This window comes from Hermetia illucens, chromosome 3 (genome assembly GCF_905115235.1).
Source record: "Hermetia illucens chromosome 3, iHerIll2.2.curated.20191125, whole genome shotgun sequence".
Lineage (NCBI taxonomy): Eukaryota > Metazoa > Arthropoda > Insecta > Diptera > Stratiomyidae > Hermetia > Hermetia illucens.
This window is the reverse complement of record NC_051851.1, coordinates 173669486-173690999: the sequence shown is the minus strand read 5'-3', so window position 1 is coordinate 173690999 and position 21514 is coordinate 173669486. Positions and strand designations below refer to the sequence as shown.

At 46.5% G+C, this 21514-nt stretch overlaps 1 protein-coding gene across 4 annotated transcripts in view; it reads left to right on the top strand.

Moving 5' to 3' along the window:
• The window catches only part of LOC119650696 (protein madd-4), a 276121-nt gene that overhangs the window by 183194 nt on the left and 71413 nt on the right, over window positions 1–21514 (top strand). The window lies entirely within an intron of this gene.

Here is a 21514-nt window from a genome sequence, read left to right as displayed (position 1 = left end):
ACAATGCTTTCACGTTGAACGACACCATCACCTCATCCTCACCAATCGTCTCAATGCCTTGCAGCTTCTGTATTAGTTCAAGGGAGGTAGCCACTGAATACTTACTATTCGTCGTCCCAAGGGCCTGACACTCATTGATCAACCAGTTGACATCTGATTCTTAGAAGTGCAGGATTAATCATTCAGAGTCGCCCAATGTTCGGGAATACCCCACTAGCTTCCTTCAACGATCGATCGACCCTTTTGATACATTCGGGAAGTGGGTTGTTCCGCAATCTGAAGAAGCTTCCATTCTCCAGTTTCCGAAAAACAGTCTGGTCATACTTGCCTTTGTCCATAACGGCGACGTTGTCAACCTTGTCCGTCTTGAGAAAGTATTGGTCAGTTCAATATTCGTTTCGTTTATTAAGTTTATTACGGACTCGATTCGTTTTTTAGGGTGGATTAGTTTCTATTTTGAACGCGGCGTCTCTCTATAATTTCACACTCAAAATCCCGGTGTAGTTTCGCGATTAGTTGCTCGATTGGCAGACCCAGTTCTGCGGCTTCTTTTGTCATCTTGAGGGGAGTGCTGTATGCTCGTAGCCCTGTTTAGCGTACAGAGAATTAAGAGTGACGGTGACGTGTTGTGGCCCTAACTTTAGGACTAATTTGCTATTAACGCGACGGGATTTCAGCTAATTGAGGGTTCAAGGCAACTTGATTCTGCATACACTGTCAGATCCTTTAGTTCTTCCGGCGGCGGAGTACACAATGAATCATAGGGAAACTAAGCAGAAGTAACTATAATGTTTCCCTTGTAACCATTAACCTGGAATTGTAAGTTGACCGCAATATGGTCCTAGGAACAGAATTGTGTCAGCATGGTTGCCTCTAACAATTTTGACATTAGACCGCAAGCCCTCGGTCGCGAGGATCATTCTTCGAAGAAGATCTTAGTCCTCTTGACTGACCCAACATCGCATTCCCAAGAAACTTCTCCTTCTTTCGTAGTACTTTCCGTTGTCGTGGGCTAGGAGCCCTTCCTGTTCGGACTGCGTGGATCTGTTTCCATACACCGGAATTAGACCAGTTGCATACATATCATCCGGTTTTCCTGGTACAGGCGAAGGAGAAGGTTCTGGCAGGCAAGCCTGCAGTCCCTGTTTTGCTGCGAACCTTCCTCTCCCGTTTTTTTTTTTGAAAGAGTTAGGCAACAGTTCCACTGACAGATAGGCGTATTGAGGTTACTAGTGCCTCTCTTTAAGGGACTTGCTGTATTATCCTTTCAGACTAACAGCACAATACACCTCGGGTGCTAGTTTCTGCTGAAATCGAGGTGTGTTTTCCACAGATTACTCCATAGGGAAGCATGAATCTGGTGAGGCCTCCAAAATCCATGTCTCGACCGCGACCTGATTCCTCAAAGTCGCGGGTTGATTCGAAGTCTGTGACTTCTTCCCGCTTCAAGAGTAACAATCACTTGTTTCCATCTTCATGTATTTTTGAACACCCTTAGAGTAGTAGTAAAGTACCACAGGTTCCTCCACCATGAAAGGGTGTTATCCAAGAGAGGGGGGGGGGGAGCACAGAGGATACCATTCTGCATAATACTGGAAAGTTTCGTAGAAATTCATTTGATTTTTACCATAGTTGGAGATGTAAAGTGGAGGGAGAACTTTACGACCCGATAATGAATATACTAAGCCAAAACATCAATCAAATCACAGAGATTTTGGAAACACTCTACAGAGTTAAGTTAGTATCCAAAAATGAATCGAAGGACTTGAATATAGAAGACAAGATTCTCCCAAAGCTTCTCTACTCATTGAGGGAATCAGATGATAATTAGTGACTATGCAAACGATTATTCAAGTCGCTGAATACGATAATCCAGACTAAGAAGTTTAACCAACCAAGTATAAGTGGATGATGCAGAGACCGCTTGGACACTTGACACTGTCAATTTCCCTACATACGCCCGTCTAATTCCCGTAATTCAATTTACATACAAATAAACTCAAGTTCATTTACGTAGCTAACCGCGTGCACTCTCGAGCATAATATCCAGATAAACCGAGCAGATTTCGCCAGGTTTCAACTGAATTAGGTCACCACAAACATCATCACGCAACTCTGGAACGTTGAACCTCCATCCACTTCCATCTGATTTGCATTTGAAAACAGCTTCTGGCGAAACGAAAGTTCCTAAGCTTTTAAATCCATCTAAAGTCGGACAGGTACATAACTCGCATGATGACTTCATTAGAATACGAAGCAACCATACCTTTCTGCACCGCAGTTGCTACTTCCAAATAGAATATGATAATCCATTTATAGCGGAGCTAAGTCCGAGTAACCCGATACACTGGAAAGCCAAATACGCCTCACTCAACTTAATAAATTGCGAAAATTTAATGAACCACCCGCGGATACGAGCGCCAAGTGAAATCATATCCTGCGATAATAGCTGCAGCTAATAGCTCTGGCTGTAAGTCAAACAGCGTCGGGCTTATGACTTGGCGACATACCGAAAACCACATACTACACATAAGCCTGCTGTCGTCACCACCATCCATACTACCCTCATGCAGCCATCATCCCCCCCAGGAGCAGTAGCAAAGCATAAGCATTTAAATAATTTTCTCATAATTACCTCCAATGTTCGAATGGCGAACGTTCCATGGCGAAAAACCTTGTGTACACTAATCTCCTGCAGCCAAGGGGCTCCACGTAAGAAAACGGAAAAGTGGAAAATATGAAGTGGCCGCCTGCAGTGAATGTTTCCATTTTGCTTGTGTATTTAAAGCTGCGGAAAAAATTCGAATCCTTACTAGCGCCGCACTTGCTTCGGTTGTTAGGCCGCTTGTTCGGTTGGTTTACTTCTTGGATTTTCCAGCGCTTACGCTTGTTTCCCAACACAATTACACTCGGATGGAAATTAACTCCGAGGCTTAATGATCAAGTGAGGAGGAGGAGAGGACAGTGGAGCGGGAAGGAAGTCGGGGGGATTTTCCTGGTATCTACGGTAACAGCGGGATAGGGAGACTAGCAATCTCCGTCGTAGATACTTCAATTTCTTTCGCAGATATTTCAGCTCTTCTTATAATAATTCTGGAATTATTCTGGGAGCGTCCCGTATTCTTTCAGGAAGTTGTCAGTTTTGCATATATTTAGTTTTGAGGGGCCCTCGAATTTCTTCGCCAGGAAGACCCTCCGCATTTTCCAGCACCCTTCCGTTCACTAAACTCGAAGAGTCCAAATTTAACCCAAAATTACTGTACGAAGCTTCCCATCTGAACTGACAATACCTTGAAGGAGCCCCCCCCCCCCCCGTCTCCACGCAGGCATGACAGAAATGTGATTATGTCAAGTGAAAAATGACAGGATATTAAGCTGGGCTTAGGCTTGTCGTCACAACACTTTCAAACCACTTTCTCTCATCATTTCCGCGCCTGAAGTGTTTTCCTCGGAAACAAAGAATCTGCAACGGCGAAACCTAAACAAGAAAGACACTGTTTACCCTCCTCTCACCGCAAGAAACTACAGGCATGCCACCACTTAACTTGATTGAAGCATAAGGACCTTGATGTTTAATTAGCTTCACCCAAAATTAACATCTCGCTCTGGGAGGACTGGAAGGACTGGAAGGACTCAGTCCCGGTATCAAAGAAAAGCAATTGCTCCAAGCGAGGGACAACATAGGGATGCTGAAGTAGAACTTCACTCAATGCTTGACTGATTCAGGGTTGCGAAAACAAAAACAAACTCCATATAATTCTCGTGCTGTGGAGACCCGACGAATCCACTCGTGCTCCCCTGGCTACGTTCCAGGGGATGGTATTGTTTCTGCATTATACCAATCTGTAGCCGTGGACGCTATTGTTTTTGTTATTGTCGCTGATGGTTTGTGGTTGTGTTTTTTCATTCATTTATTGGCTCTATTCCCTTGGCCGGTCTATCGAAACACTTCTTTTTCGTTTGTCGGGGTTTGAAATGGAGAAAAAGTTGAAGCCATTAATTATTCACGCCTTTGGCTTACAATAAGCACTTTGTGAACTAGACGGTTGCCGAATAATACCACACAAATGTGGGACCATCGTTACGAAGCGGTTGAAAGTGGATTGAACTGAAAACTGAGAATTCGGTCGATTCGACTGAGTGACGGGGCTTGCTAGGGACGAAGGATAACCAAAGCATCGATACCGGTACCAAAGTTGTAGTAGATTACATTCTTAAGGAATAATAAGGAAAAAGTGAAAAGGATCTTAATAGAGTTCCAACGAAATTTGCACAGAAGTAGATGTTAAGGAGCGCTGTTGAAAGATCCTTAAAAAAGCCGAGCTTATTACTTATTCGCTCTCTGTCCGCCACCCTCTTTCGGTACTTTCCGACTAGAATGGTGGGAAAATGGGAGGAACTGGATTTTCATGCACTCAACCTACAATACTGACCCTTAATATCGAAGGGCTTATTTTAAAAGAAAACAAGTCTAGATTCTTCAAGACGAAACCGCACACGTTATTGCCATTCTAAAGCCATCTTCCTAAGCCAAAGGGTATGCAGATTCTTCGTTGAAAATGACCTTTCGAAAGTCTAAGAAAGCCCGTCATCTGCATGTGAAATACAAGACCATTTCATCCGCTTTCTGACATTAATTGCAGATAGCCGATAACAATTCAGATGACCTCCCCTTTGGAAGGATGCGTACCGTTATAATATTCTACATAGAATGGCAGTCCAGCATCTTCAACCAAAGCCTTAGGGTCTTCATTTCCAATAATATACAACTCACTCAGACACTTTATTAGGCCAATTGCACTGCCCCTTAAAATTGCCTATACAATGGCCCCGGCCTACGGCGGTCACAGGCATTTAAGGATCTGAGAGCAGCTTCCAGAGGTAGAGAATGAGCAAATCTTTCATTAAATAAAGCCTTCCCGAAGTATCTTAGTTGCGGAGTAAACCGGGTAACTGTTTTCGATTCTTCTCCTCCTTTTCTCAGATTCGGGCATCCCAAGCCCAATATCCGCATGTAGATGTTTAAGGAGTAGTATTCCGCTAAAAGGGCGGAAGGCTCGATTGACCGCTGCGAGTGACCGCGAGCGTGACGCGCTCGGACTCCGACGTAAGAACTACTTCCAGATTTATCTACTCCAAAGGCAGACTCTCAGCAAAAAGGAGACTCCGCAGCGCTATAAATAAAAGCAAAGTTCGCGGCTGGCAAAATCTTGTTAATGAGCTGAATGATGACCCGTGGGGACTTGGCTATAAGCTTGTCACTCGGAAAATCGGGGCTCTGCGGAAGCCCTGCATACTGAGCACCGACCAGATGGACCGCATTGTGCGGACATTGTTCCCCAGACACCCTGTACGGGTTGATGTGCAAAGCGCGGAAAGCGTCGTGGATTGCCCCCTTTTCACAATGGGAGAACTCGAAGAAGCGGTTCTCACTATGAAAAACAGGAAGGCGCCAGGTCTTGATGGCACCCCGGCGGAAGTTTACAAACTGGTGTTCCGCCAACGGCCAGAATTGCTGCTCGAAGCGTTCAACGCGTGCTTGAAGGAGGGCATTTTTCCTTCTCGCTGGAAAGTGGCCAGACTCGCGTTGATCAGTAAGGATAAAGGAGACCCGGAGCTCCCGTCTGCATACCGACCGCTGTGTATGCTTGACACGGCCGGAAAAGTGCTCGAGAAGCTCATCAGGGGTAGACTCGCTGAAGCGATCCGTGCTGCCGGGGACTTATCCGCAAGGCAGTTCGGGTTTAGAACAGGGAAATCTACAGTGGATTCTGTTATGGAGGTCGTAGATGCGTTTAATCGAGCTGGGGCACACAGCCGCCGATCCCGACGAATAGTGCTCCTCATAACGCTTAATGTCAGAAATGCCTTCAATTCTATAAGATGGACAGATATGCTAGGCACACTAGAGAACTCCTTTCACGTGCCAAGTTATCTCTTGCGGATATTGAGGGATTATCTGAAAGACCGCTTCCTGTTCTATGAGACGCTTGAGGGCCAGAGGAGGATGGAAATCACGTCGGGAGTAGCGCAGGGATCCATCCTAGGGCCGGACCTCTGGAACGCTTCCTACGATAGTCTGCTGAGACTCTATATGCCTGAAGAGTCGCACCTGGTCGGTTATGCAGACGACGTTGCGGCACTTGTTGCCGGACGCAATGTTGAACAGGCGCAAAGCAGACTTGGCATATTGATGCGACGGGTAAGCGGATGGATGACTGCTCACGGTTTCAACCTTGCGCTGGAAAAAACCGAAGTAGTCATCCTGACCAGAAGGAGAATCCCGACCCTGCGTCCCATATCGATCGGCGAGTTGACTACAGAGTCAAAACCAGCGATTAAATACCTTGGTTTAATGCTCGGCTCGAAGATGAGCTTCTTCGAGCAAATCAAAGCAGCCGCGGACAGAGCTGCAGCAGGAGTCGCGGCCTTGAGTCGGCTAATGGCGAATGCCTGCGGCCCTATATCAACTAGGAGACGTCTCCTCATAGGAGCAACGCAGTCCGTCCTTCTCTATGGTGTGGAGGTATGGGCTGATGCCCTTGACAAGGAGGTGCATCGTAAACGCCTCGCTCAAGTGCAGAGGCGGGGAGCTTTGCGAGTGGCGTCTGCTTATCGCACCGTCTCCGAACCGGCTGTGATGGTGATTGCGGGAGTGATCCGTTGCCCTCCTTGCCAAGGAGCGCAAAGCTATCTATCGCCGTAAGAGCGAAAACTTAAGAGAAGTGGTTGCCCGTGAAGAACGTCAACGCACCCTTAACGAGTGGCAACTTTCTTGGCAAAATGAGCCAAGGGGCAAGTGGACTGCGCGGCTCATCGACAAATTAGACCCGTAGTTGAACAGAGAGCACGGTGAGAATGATTACTTCCTTACCCAACTTCTAAGTGGGCATGGAGGTTTTCAGTCTTACCTGCACATGGTTGGGAAGGCGCGATCTCCTGATTGTGTGTTCTGCAATGGAGTGGCGGATGACGCTGAACACACCTTTTTCTCTTGCGAGAGGTGGGATGGCCTCCGCCAGCAGCTTTATGCAGACACAGGGGAGCTCTCTCCAGACAACATTGTCAGAGAGATGCTGAAGAGCGCTGGCAGTTAGAATCGTATTGCGCATTATGTTCGGGCTCTTCTTATTGCGAAGAAGATTGAACAAGACCGGCGGAGGGATCGGACGATAAGGCGTTCCCTGAACTAACAACAACTCCCTTCCTCCCCTCTTCTCCCGTTGGTGAAAGGAATTCCCTGACTGGAAGGCTCCCAAAGCCGGGAGAGCGGGAGAGCTAGCCCGAAGTAATGTGTCAAACGGTTCCAGGCTAGTTCTCTGATGACAGCGAGGTGTTTAGTTGGTAGTCCGCCAGCGTGCTGTTGCGGGAGTCCAACACTCTGTACGTAAACGCATTCACCTACCCTACTCGCAAAAAAAAAAGGCAGACTCTCACAACTAGAAGGTGTACACCTTGTTTGCTCCCAGTAGTACAATTATCAAGTTATGTAGAAAAGGAGCGAAGAGCTCAATATGCTAGTTGATAACCGTCGAACTAAAAGCTCTTATTACAGACATTTTTTCAATACGTGATCTTTTGGTAGACTTCAAAGCAACTCAGATGATCGACAGTAAATCTGGTCATGCCATGGTCAAAATGGTAATCATACTTATGCAAATAGGAAGGATCTTGGCAGAATTTCCGGGAGTCATAAGATCGACTTGGATCAGGGGGGAAGTCCAGTTGCTTCGAATATGTGACCAATACCAACTAATCGGCAGTAAAACTAGTCTAGCTCTTACCTTCGATCAATTATGGGTAAAATTCCTAAGATTCTCTCATTGCCAGGACACACTGGGTGCCCTCGGCTCAGTTGACTGAGTTTCGACAGGAACTATTGGCAATTCGAAACCACTTGGTTTGATATGTTGCTGCTATTTAGTGCTGATAATCCTGCCTGAATATCGGAATTGATTCGAACGGTACCATTTTTGTTACCAATAGAGCGGCATATATATTTCCACCTTCGCCATTTTACCGAGAAATGTCATACATCTCCACATTCGTCATTTTCCCAAGAACACGGAACAGTTCTGTAAACGAGTTTTCCCAGAATACCCGCAAGCCTGATTGTTCTTTCAAAATTGACCAGTTGATAAGGACTACTGTCTATACTTTCAGGAAATTTTAGACCGTTTGTCGACCATTGTTCCCTTTTATGACTGCGACGTAGTTAGTATGTCTTCCCAACCACAAATCTGGAAACTAGATGATCAGCAGGGATCAGACCTAACTTGAGAGCTTTCCATATTGACGCATGACCTTGCTCGTCTTTCCTCGCTTTCCGCTTCACCTCCAAATGAATCGGGGTGAATTGAGAATAGCCTGAGACCCCAGTATCGCGACCGTACATAGACAACCGAGCCTTTTGATCTGTGCCTGCAGTTTACACGGTCACCAAACGAAACTTACGCACTTGTATCAAAATGAGCTTTAATTTGGATGCGCATATCCCATGAAGTTATGAAAGTCCTCAGGACTTATCTACATCATCATCATCATCAACGGCGCAACAACCGGTATCCGGTCTAGGCCTGCCTTAATAAGGAACTCCAGACATCCCGGTTTTGCGCCGAGGTCCACCAATTCGATATCCCTAAAAGCTGTCTGGCCTCCTGACCTACGCCATCGCTCCATCTTAGGCAGGGTCTGCCTCGTCTTCTTTTTCTACCATAGATATTGCCCTTATAGACTTTCCGGGTGGGATCATCCTCATCCATACGGATTAAGTGACCCGCCCACCGTAACCTATTGAGCCGGATTTTATCCACAACCGGACGGTCATGGTATCGCTCATAGATTTCGTCGTTATGTAGGCTACGGAATCGTCCATCCGTCCATGTAGGGGGCGAAAAATTGTTCGGAGGATTCTTCTCTCGAACGCGGCCAAGAGTTCACAATTTTTGTTGCTAAGAACCCAAGTCTCCGAGGAATCCATGAGAACTGGCAAGATCATTGTCTTGTAAAGTAAATGCTTTGACGCTACGATGAGACGTTTCGAGCGGAACAGGTTTTGTAAGCTGAAATAGGCTGTTATCGGTTGTGATTTTCGACCCTAGATAGGAGAAAGGGCAATATCTATGGTAGAAAAAGAAGACGAGGCAGACCCTGCCTAAGATGGAGCGATGGCGTAGGTGAGGCCGCCAGACAGCTTTTAGGGATATCGAATTGATGGACCTCGGCGCAAAAACCGGGACGTCTGGAGTTCCTTATTAAGGCAGGCCTACACCGGATATGGGTTGTTGCGCCGTTGATATCTTGGAACCGAAGCGTCCAACTAAATACTTGATTTCCTTGACCAGCTGTATTCGCACCTCCGATAAGGTGAGTAACATGTAGCTGCCCACCTAAGGATCCTATTCAACATCACTTTTTCCATCTTTCTAGCGTTCACTTTAAGTCCGTATCTTCCAATTATGTATAATCTGCAGAGCTGCATTCAAACAGTCCGTTCATTATTGGAGCTAGATTTTCCACTAATGCTGGTGCAGAAATCTCTGTGCACTCCGGGAATCATAGCAATGTTTCCATTGCTAGGGGCCATAGCAATGAAGACAGAAGAAGAATAAAGGCAAGACCTCCTTGTAAGCAGCCCCTAAGATATCTTGCCTGGTCGACAAGTCTTTCTTCTTTTTCTTTAACCTTTGTCCAATTCACAAGCGGAGTCGGAGGCTCGTCATAATCGGTCCACTATTTTGTTTCATCAAAAGCCTGATCAGGATGCAATCCCGTGGCCTGACCTAGTTTTAAAATCCCCATCTAGTGTAACAAGACACTTTCACTTCGGTTCATCTCTGATCTCGATTATGATACCTACTGTTGAAGGACAGAGAATAGTCGTAAGCTACTTATCGCAGGGCTCTTATTTTGGCAGGAGCAGCTCTCAACGCTTTTAACTAAAAAACATGAATAAGGTTAAGCGACAGAGTATGCCACGCATTTAGAACACCATCAGGTTGGGTACTGTATGCATCCCGGGAATGATCGCTACAGATTGCCTAGCAAGTAAATAAAATCCGTGCAAAGTGGCTGAACTTATAAAATAAAGCAATGGAAGATGGTTATCGCAACCCATAATACCGGCGAAGAAATACTGGGGTCAGACGAAAATTGGGTAACTTGTTTAAAAATGGATTGTTAGCCTCATACAACACGGTCTCAGATTGAATCTGAATAAAACAACATTTTTGTCGACCAATCCTAATGGATCAGACACTATTCCTATCGCCGGTAGTGACCTGCCGAAAACTGAGCGATTTAAACATCTCAGACCAAAGTTGTCCTCCTTTGTAGTCGAAATATCAACGAACTTCTCAAATCGGAAATTTATCGCTGTATCCCTTTTATAGTTCGGAGTGCTAGCCGGCTATAAAAGACAATGAACAGCGCCTAATAGTAATGGAGACGAAGACGTTTCGTTGGACTAGTTGCGTATTATGCTAGGATTATATCTGAAATGGGATTGTACTGATCGTTCCGTTCCGAGAGAGTCGTCTTCGTGAAAACCTCGCGACTACTTCCGGAGCAAGTACATGACCGAGCAAAATGTCACAACCGATCAAGACGAGCCGCCCTGCTTCTGAACGAAAAAAGGATAAAGAAAATTCAATTTATATGAATTGCCATAAATATTCAGAACAGTTGGAAGGAGAAAATTGCTCCTTTATCTCAACAGACGAGGAAAAGCTGGATTTTATGGCCATTCTAACCCACCTCGTTTTGCCTAAATGACAGATAAAATTTAGGCTAAGATGTTCTTACAGAGTCCACCTAATTGGGGCTCTACATCTGCAATATTTCCTCCCTTTTTAAATCTTTTGGAAAAATAATGCGAAAAGGTTTATTTTTAGCGGAACTTAAATTTTAAATCTGCATGATGCTCATAGCACCTGCCTCAGTATATACTATGTGTGCCTTGTCGCATTGACAGGCACTCTAGATCTCTAGGCCCTTGATTGCTACATCCTACAAAATATAGAAATCTGTTAACTTTGCGGGTATCAAATAAATGGCTAAAAATTGAGCGCTTCCTCAGTATTTGACCGGTTGGTAACATTGAAGAGAAGGGCACAAAATATTGACAGCGGGGCTTTGGGCATGGAGATTCTGGTGGTTTAAAGTGGGTACCTGCCATGTGGATCTAGTTCCACAGGAATTTTCGCAGGTTACTTGAAGGCAAAGATCATTCCTGCCTATCTCGAATACTACTTACAAGACGCGTCCTAAATATTCTCCGTTGTCAAGCACAATGTCAAAAATCTCGAGAATGTGTAAAAACGCATATTATAAGGACCGATTCCCTAGGAAGACGCCCGATTACTTCGCAGAAATGCTAGTTACTTTCGAATCTCATAAGAAGCTGTTGGAAGTGCTGTCTATGAGTAAGCTATATTTTTCAATTACTTGACCCTTGAATAGGATTGATAAACTTTTTAAAGGTAGGGCTTACTTTGGACCATTAACCAACCGTCTGACAGGAACATTTTTGATAGTAGAAATGCCACAAATGTTAACCATGGATTACCAGGTGTCCCTTTCCAGAGCCCTCAACTCATTCCAGGGCCATCAGGATCGCTGGAGCTGCCTAGGTTCCCGTCAATTAAGATACCAGCCTCCACTAATTATAATAATAGTAATCGTTGGCGCAACAACCATGTTAGATCAGGGCCTTGAAGTGTGTTAGAGCACTTCATTCAAGACCATAACGGCTCACTACAGGATTAGACTACCCTATAAGAGGTAATGTGATCAGCATTGCGCTCCACTGTTGACTCCAAAATCTGCCCTCTACTGCTTCCAGGGCCATTGAAGAAATAGAGGGCAACCCAATTCGGGCCTTCCTATCCCGGATGCATCGCCTCCAACCGCGTCCTCCAGTTATAAAATCTTAGAATTGATCTAAAATCTGAGTCCACTGAATCCTTCCAAAGTTTCCTTGGCTGCTCTTTTGGTCGGCTACCATCAGGACTACCTTTCAGCACTCGTTTCGGAATCCTTCCCTCGTGCATTCTTTCGATGTGGCCAGCACACTGCAATTTGTGGAATGTGGCAATGCAGGTGGGTCGTCGAATAATCCATCATTGTATCTGATTCGCCAAGCATCTCCTTCCTTTACGGCTCCGAAAATCTTTCGGAGGACTTTTCTTTCGTCTACGTACTCTGTTCGACCTCATTATGGGGAGGACATGAACCGCAGTAGTCCGCCTTTGGATTTCGTGTTCTCGGTTTCCGTCCTTCTAGAGTAGGACTCCTTGGTAGATGAATTGGTCAACCTGCTCGAAATTATGTTAGCCCATTGCAATGTTCTGCATACTAGCAGCTTCCATTTGGCTTACTGTTGCCTTGAACTACTTGAACATTTCCTTCGCGTGAAGCATCGTGCCTCTGTTATCAACTTTCGCGAATCTGAGAACATTCTCCAGAAACAGAGAATACGCAGACTCTCAAGAAAACTTTACCAAGGCATTTTCGTCTGAGGTCTGACTAGGCCGGGCAGCTGAATACAAACAGCAGCACTCCTATTCTTTCAATAGGTACTTTAAGGAGTGGTGTCTTGTTAAAAGCCCTACTAGTGTTTTCATGTCCCACTTCTTAAGGGACAACAAAAATTACGCTCTGGCGACCGCACGTTCTTGCACAAGGATTTTCACCTTTCGACAAGAGTTCAAATTTCTTGACTCAGCTCAGTGAGCCCTTTCAATCTCACCCTTCAGAGTAGACTTGACGGTAGATGGCCTGTGGATCCAGACCCGCGGCGAGCAGACAAAATGAGCCTCCTCATTATCAGCAATGTTTGACCGCCCCGGCACCCACATCAGGAATGTTTCGTTCAGTCGGCCAAGTTTCAGCAGCACCTGACGATAACTCCACACCAACTGGCTTGACATGTCATTTCTGTTTAGTGCTGGTAATGCTGCCCGACTGTCGAAACAGATTCAAATTGTGCGACCCGGCCGTAGACAAACTTCTGCGGTCAATGAAATGACATATATCTCCTCCTATATACGGTCGTCATTTTTCTAACAGGTCGAACCAGTTTCATAGTCGGATTCCCCGAAAACACCCCTGCCCCGATCCGTTTTTCAACGATTTTAAGATTAAATAATAATCAAACTAAGTTCAGTCTGGCAGATAAACGGTCGGTGCAGGTTTGGCTCAATTAAAAAAAGTATTATGATTGGAAATTTGATTTCGCGCTTAATTGGTCCCTAAGAGCCTTGGAGTGGTGATGTTTATTATTATTATTCTGTTAAGGGAAAGTCGCACCGCGTCTTTGAAGAACTATTGTGCCCCTTTTACTGGTTATAGTGTATCTGTTGATCATAGTATCTCAAGCAGGCCTGTAATCGTTAGGAACTTTAGTATGTTCCCCACTTCCAGAAGTTTCAGCTTTGCATCTGGTATTAAGTGTTCTCCCAGATGTATCGACCTACTTTGCACAAATGCCGGACACTGTCCCAGGACGTGCATAGAAGTTTCGTCCTCCTCCTCACAGAACCTGCAGGCAGTGTCCGTAGATATCCCTAGCTTCCCTAGGTGATAGTTCAGCCGACAATGACCAGTGAGAATTCCCACTATGATTCGGAGGTTCTTTTTGGTGAGGTTTAGGAAATCCTTTGTGCGCATGGGTTGGTATCCCCCAATAAGCACCCTGGACTGCTCCATCCCTGGTAGGCCCGCCCAATATAGTTCCCTCAACCGTTTCTCTTCGTTTCTTAGATTCATAGCCATGAAACCGTTTCCGATTCCACAGAAGGGTTCTGGCCCGTGTAAAGGCATCCCTGCTCCCTTCTTGGCTAGTTCATTCGCTGCCTCATTGTCTTCCAACCCAGCATGGCCTGGAACCCAAAGTATCCAGACCTTGTTGGATGAGCCGAGTGTATTCAGTCTCTCAAGGCATTCCCATACCAGTTTAGAGTTCACCTGGTTGGACCTGAGTGCCTTGATCGCTGCTTGGCTATCGGTGAGAATAGCTATGTTCTGCCCCTTGTAGTTCCTTTGCAGATTAAAGGAGGCACATTTGTCTATGGCGTAAATTTCCGCCTGGAATATGGTAGTGTACCTGCCCATTGGCTCAAAGTACATTTTCCTTCGACCAATGATACCGGCACCCGCTCCCTCTGCTGTGAGGGATCCCTCAGTGTACCAAGTAATCAGTCGCTGGTTTAAGCCGTATGTCGCAGCCACGCTCTCCCAGTTTGCCTTGTTACTCCAACGTGTTTCAAACTTCTTATCGAAGTGAAACCTCGTTGTCATGTTGTCCCTCGGTATCAGTAATTCGGGATACCGCCTAGAAAGGATATCAATCTTCCTTCGATTTAGGCAGCTCCCTGCCTCACTCATGCTACCGGCCATCCTGAATATTGATCTCCTTGCCTGCATTTGTATGTGCAGATGGAGAGGGGTTAATCCCAGAAGGACCTCCAGGGATTCCGTTGGGCATGTCCTCATTGCCCCACTGATACACACGCAAGCCAGCCTTTGGAGCTTATGTAATTCCCTGGCTTGTGTGCTGAGTTGGGTTCTTTCTGCCCAGATTACCGCTCCATAGGTAATCATTGGCCTTACTATTGCAGTATATATCCAAAGTAGTATCTTCGGGCTACAACCGCATTTTTTTCCTGCTATGGATCTGCAAGTCATCAGAGCCCTCGTGGCTTTTCGACAAGTGTTGCCGACATGTGTCTTCCAGAGTAATTTTTGGTCTAGCGTGATTCCCAAATATTTGACCTCTGTTTCTCGTTTCACCTCCATATCATGTAATGTTATGGCTTTCAGGTGATCCAGCTTACGCCTCCTAGTGAATGGTACTATGGTGGTTTTGGTTGAGTTGATCCGCAGTCCCACCTTCCTGCACCAGGCACTAGTAACCCTTAATCCAGTTTGGATTTTATCACATAGGGTATCTTCATATTTGCCCCTACAGATTAGAACAATGTCGTCCGCGTAGCCCTGGACTTGTATTCCAGTATTAGTTAACACGTCCAGGAGTTCATCCACTGCCATACTCCACATCAGCGGCGATTGTACTCCACCCTGTGGACAGCCGTGAGTGGTGCTCATGATAATAGAATTTGTACCTGTTTGTACCTCTATTTGTCTGCTTTCTAGCATTTTGCCCATCCAGAGTGCCAGGGTGTTTCCCACTCCTTTGCGGCTCAGGACATCTTGTATCTCCGTGTGCGATGTGTTGTTGAATGCTCCTTCAATATCCAAAAACGCGCACAGTGCAATTTCTTTTGTTTCTATGGCGTCCCGTAGTACCTCTGTCAGCTGATACAGAGCAGTTTCAGTTGACCTTCCTGCCCGGTAAGCGTGTTGACAGTGATGTAGGGGATTACGCTTTAGAACGTCAGTTCTAATATAGTTGTCTATGACCTTCTCCACCGTTTTGAGTACGAACGATGTTAGGCAGATTGGTCTGAAAGATTTAGGGTGAAAAGGATCCTTTTTACCCGCCTTCGGAATAAAGACCACTTTTGCCCGTCTCCATGCCCTTGGTATGTAACCCAGTGCTATGCTCCCCCTTACCACCCTCAGAAGAGACTCTAAGATAATTCCTAGGCCTCTCTGGATAAGTGCTGGGAAAATGTCATCTACTCCGGGAGATTTCATTGATTGAAAAGTTCCCACTGCCCAGTGGTGATGTTATGAAGCCTTTGGATTGTCGCCAGCCCTTCTCCATTTCAGTGGGTTTCGAAAGGCCGAATAAAGTTAGGCGCCTGCCTAAGGGAATAATGGTCTCTCAAACTCTCTGACCTAACTCCTAAATCACCTAAGCCTGTATAAATAGATGTGGTGAAACGCATGTGGGAAGTAAGCGAGTCACCTAATACCTAAAAACACCGAGACTAGGTGGGCTAAAAACAACAAACCCAATTATCCCCAAACACTGCAAGTCACCCAGAAACTCCTTTTTAAAACAACCCGTTCCAAATTAACCTTTCACGGCAAAAAGGATCGATACCTTCAAAACAAATCCATCCTCACCGTCGGCAAAAATTTCTTTCGCTAAAACACCATAAACAACTTACAACTATTAGCTTCGGAAATCGATGAAGTCCAACAGGACTCTATGGATCGAAGCAGGATTCAACGTTCCAATGGATAAGCCATTATATAGCAAACTCCCTGGCCGCAGGATATTGTTCAAGCTAATTTCTGAATTGCTTTCTCCTTTTGTCCGCAAAGAAATTATTCAAGTAGGGACAGAGCGGAGCATTCGCCATTCACCATAGCCCCGACAGGATTCAGCCCCGACAGGATTGTGGGTGTTCAGTTACAATTGGCGTATTGGGACTAAGTTTCTACGATTAAGCTAATTTGTTTTTATACCGTTTTTTATTGGAAAGTTTTTCCTCTGATTTAAGGACTAATTTAGAGTTTTAAGAAAGTGGGAAGCTAACGTTTTGAATTGGTCTTCCAATAAAAGGATAATCCAAAAACGGGTTGAGGAAGAGGACCTCAATCCTTTGTTGTCCTAACTTTTGAGTTTGGTAAAACTCAGGATGGAAAAAGTTTTAATGCTTGACTTTAAGTGGATCGATTTTTAGGCGAGTGGGTGTGAAAAGGATTCTCCATTCTCCTGGCTTGTATCAGTATCGTCTAACACTGCATCACCACTCCCTAATTCGCCGTATCCACGTTTGAACAAATCTCCAATAATGTGACTAGCATATCGTGAGCTATTGGATACAGCTCAGCTTGCAGATGCTCCTTCTCCCCCATTTACCCGAAGCTTCCTTGCGCAACATTAATTATAGAAAAAAATCTACTTAAAATTCTAAGAGGGAAATGTTTCCCGGAAAATTGCCTGTCAGCAGCGATTTAACTAGGCTTGCGGACCTGGCTAGAGATTCCTTCCTGTCGAGAAGGGATATCGCCGTGCCTATTTCATCCCCTCGTCCTCCGTCATCTGGCATTCGTTGCTCACTCCAGGAGCAAGTTGGGAAAATATTTCAATTAATGTCAGCACAATCATTTGCATATATTCGAATTTTCCAAAATTACACACTTACAAGTTAAGTGAAGCGTTGAAGGCAATGTGGAAAGTTTCCACATTATCAACTCATCCTTGAGGTTTTCGGCAAATGTAAAGTGAGACTGAAGATGCCAACGTAGCAAGAGAATGTACTGCATCGCGCTTACTTTGTACGGAGGATGATGAACTTGCTAAGTGGATATTACAAGTTTAAAGATAAAACAGTTTACACACACATGCATGGGCGCATCCTGAACTGTTGGTAACATTGTTGAACCAAAAGTGCTGGAAGTAGTTCAAGTTTGATTGAAAACGCGCGGCTTGCATAGAGAAGGATATGCCGGGTCCATGTGCCTCTCGCTTTGAGAGCGTTTGAGGTGGAAACCAATTGAGTTTGTAATCAATGATCTTGCATCAGGAAAATTCAGGACGCATAGAGGAGTCCTTTAAGGAAACTCGAAGGAGAAAAAGTGGTGAAAACTAAACATAAGAGTGTTTCGATGAGTTAAGGACTCGGCAAACCTCTCACTTTATTGAGATCGGTGACCCATTTATATCAGCAGCAAAATCAGGACTGTCCCACAAGCTTCATCTTCCTTTTATAACAGCCTTTTTTTGGGGGGGTAGGGTAGGTGCATGCATTTACGCACACAGTGTTGGACTCCGGATTCCGTACGTCGTCGGACTACCAACTAAACACCTCCCCATCGTCAGAGAGTTAGCCTGGAACCGTTTGTCACATTACTTCGGGCTAGTCCCCGAACTCTCCCGCCTTGCGGAGCCTTCATATCAAGGAATTCCTTTCACCAACGGGAGGGGAGAGGAGGAAGGGAACTGTCAGTTCAAGGAACCCCCTGCCATCTGGCTCCTCCACCGGACGAGTTCTATCTTCTTAGCAACGAGAAGGGCCCGAACGTAATGGGCAACACGGTTCCACCTGTCAGCAGTCCTCAACATCTCTTCGACAATGTTGTTTGGAGAGAGATCCCCTGTGCTGACGAACCCCCTCCCACCTTCCACAAGAAAAAAAAATGTGGTGGGCGTCGTCCACAACTCCATTGCAAAACACACAATCCGGAGAACACGCTTTTTCAATCTTGTGCAGGTAAGGCTGAAAACTTCGATGGATTGGGTAAGGAAATAGTCAGTCTCACCATGCTTCCAATTTAGCCACGCACCTAAGTTGGCGATGAGCCGCGCAGTCCATCTGACTCTAGTTTCATTTTGCCAAGAGAGCTGCCACTCGTCTAGAGCCTGTTGCCGATCTTCGCGAGCAACCACCTCCCTTGGCTCATCTCCTTTCCGCTTGTATATGGCCTCACGTTCCTTAGCAAGAAGGGCAACGGGGATCACTCCCGCGATCACCATCACGGCCGGTTCAGAGACAGTGGGGTACGCAGACGCCACCCGTAAAGCTCCCCGTCTCTGTACTCGCCGAACGATATAGGACGCAGGGTCGGAATTCTCTTTTTAGTCAGGATGACTACTTCGGTTTTTTCCAGTGCAAGGTTGAAACCATGAGTAGTCATCCATCCGCTTACCCGTCCCATCAATATGCCGAGTCTGCTTTGCGCCTGTTCGACAGTGCATCCAGCAACAAGCGCTGCGACATCATCTTCATAGCCGACCAGGCACGACTCTTCTGGCATGTCGAGTTGAAGCAGACTGTCATAGGTAGCGTCCCAGAGGTGCGGCCCTAGGATGGATCCCTGTGCTACCCCCGACGTGACCTCCATCCACCTTTCAGGCAAGCGTTGAATGCGCCGAACATTAGGTCTGGCCTGTGTTGGAATACCAGTTTGTATATCTCTGCTGGAATACCATCGGGTCCTGGCGCCTTCTTGTTTTTCATAGAGAGGACTGCCTGTTCCAACCCTTTTATAGAGAAAAGTGGACAGTCCTTTGCGCTCTCCGCGCCGACGTCATCATCCCATATGGAGTGCGCAGGGAAGAGTGTTCTTACAATGCGGTCCATCTGCTCGGCCTTAAGTGAACAGGGTTCCGCAGAGCCCCTATTTTTCGGGTTACCAGTTTGTAACCGAGTCCCCACGGATCCTCATTCACCTCGTCGACCAGATCTTGCCAGCAGCGAGCTTTGCTCTTGTTTATTGCGCTGCGGAGTCTCCTTTTGGTTGATTTGTACTCCATCATTATGGTACATGACTCCTCCCGGTCGCCTAGACGCTGTGTTAAGCGGCGGAGCCTGTGACACTCCTTCCGGAGCTCTGCGATTTTCACTGTCCACCAATACATGAAAGGTTTGTCGCGCCTCGATGTCCTCCTAGTCATGGAGGCTCCGAGAGACCGTCGTTATCAGGTTCATATCTGAATTTACGACAATGTCAGCTGCGGCGCCACCGCCCCCAGGAGTACCCTCCAGCGCGGCCCCACCTGTTCGCAGAGTTTCGACAAACTTACCGGTGTTCACTTTCGCGACGTTCCATGCACAGAAAAATCGCTGGGGTTGCGCACACCGAGAGTTTGTGTTCACCACTTCGAAAGCAATGTATTGGTGGTCACTTGCCGAGAAGTCTTCCAGAATTCGGCACCCGTCCACCAGCGACACCAGTGATTCCGACGCGAAGGTTACGTCTGCAATGCTTCCTTCGCAGCCCGGGCGCCGGAACGTTGGGGTGGATCCGGTGTTTAGAACTATCAGTCCTGTTCTCACCGCCATTTCCAGAATTCGTTTCCCTCTGGAATCTATGTGAGGCATGCCCCATTCAAGTGCCCTAGCATTGAAGTCACCCCCGACCAGGATCCGCCCATCCGTGTTTAAGATAGCGTCCTCCAAAGCATAAAGCCTCCGACGAAAGTCCGGCATTGTCACATTCGGCGTAAGATAGACACTAAAAAACGTTATCCCTGAACACTGAATCCAGACAAAGCCGTCCCCTCGGCCTTGGGCAAGAACCCTAAGGAGGGTGCCGTCCCGAACCCAGATGACAGCGGTACCTGATATGTCTCGGTGCCATGAAACTGAGCACTGATGAGTACTTAATCAGCTCTGGTCTTCGCAGCGAACTGCATTAGCAATTCTTGAGCGGTTGCACTCCGGTGCATATTGATTTGTAGGATGCAAATCATGTTGACCGTGTCCTAGCTCTTTCCAGTTCTGCTCTGACAACTGGACTCCGCCCCGGTCCCGCAGTGTGCGCAACGCTCTTATCAGTCGCTCGACGGTCCCTGCATAGGACGCAGCTTTCCTTTTTATTGCAAGAGTTCGCTTTATGGCCTGCCTGACCGCATTTACGGCATGTTGCCCTTCTGTCAGGTCCCCAACAGTTTGCAGATGTGTGCCCATAATCCAAACATCTGTAACATTTGGTTCGGGCGGCCCGAATTCGTATCCTACACACTACCCAACCAATTCTTATTTTCCCGCTGTTTAAAAGCTTCCTCGCATATTGCTCGACAACTTCCACCACAGCGAGTTTTTGGCCTCGGGAGTTTGCGGAGGTGATACCAATCCAGATACTTGTTACCTCCGGGTATTCGCGTGTGATGGGCTCTTCTACCTCTTTCTTTTCCGTGAGACAGCCAAGGTCTCGGATTTCCAAAGCACACGTGGGTTCCAAGCTGGAAACCAACGGTTTTTCTCCCAGAAGCCGACTGATCACAGAACGTGACTTTATTTATAGTCTTAGGGCCTAGTTCGACTAAGACTCCACCACCCTTCGTTTTACGTGTGGAATACACTTCCGCTCGTTTGTCTTCGGGTTTAAGCTTGTAACGGATTTCGCTGAGGACTTCCGCAAAAGTCTTGCCTTCCGTCGGTTTAATAAGCATAGCTGGCGGTCTAGTCATCCTTCGTCTCCCCATCTTTTCTTTTGGTACTCCGTCCTTCGTGTCCGCCTTAGTTTTAGGCAGAGGTTTTTCTGATGGCGCGACGTGTTATTGTCTTTTGTTCCTCTTCGCCTTCTTCTTTTCAGCCCTGGAGAGTACCTGAGTGAAGTCTCCTTCAGATGTCCCTTCCTCCTTTCGTTTTTTACCAAGTTCGCTCTGCAATGGGCTGTCAGCGTTTCGTTTGGTACTTGTGGTGTTCTCCTCGGGAAGCGCGATTGTTTCTGCTTCCTGCGGATTTTGTCTTACTTTCCATGTTCGCCTATAGTATGAAATCCTGTCCAGGAGCTCTTCCAGTTCCATTAGCCCGTTTTTCACCCCCTTGCCGACGTTTTTCTGGAGGAACGTCACAGATCGCATGTGCTTCACAACTGCGGTGCATTTCTTAATACGCCTTTCCTCTTCAGCTTGCGCCAGAGTAGTCAACAGTCCTCCCACTCGGCTTATATTCGAAACCATTTGATTAGTTTCGGCAGTTTCCACTGTGCCTCTTTCCCCAATTATAGCACTGTGCGGTATGGTCTGGGTTCCTATCTACGTTGCAGGTGCCGCATCACTTTGCGAGTCTTTCTCTCCGTTTGCGGGTCCCGATGTCTCGTCGGGTATTCCAGCCCTTGTTGCGTCCTTCGCTGGGCGCTGGGGCGAACG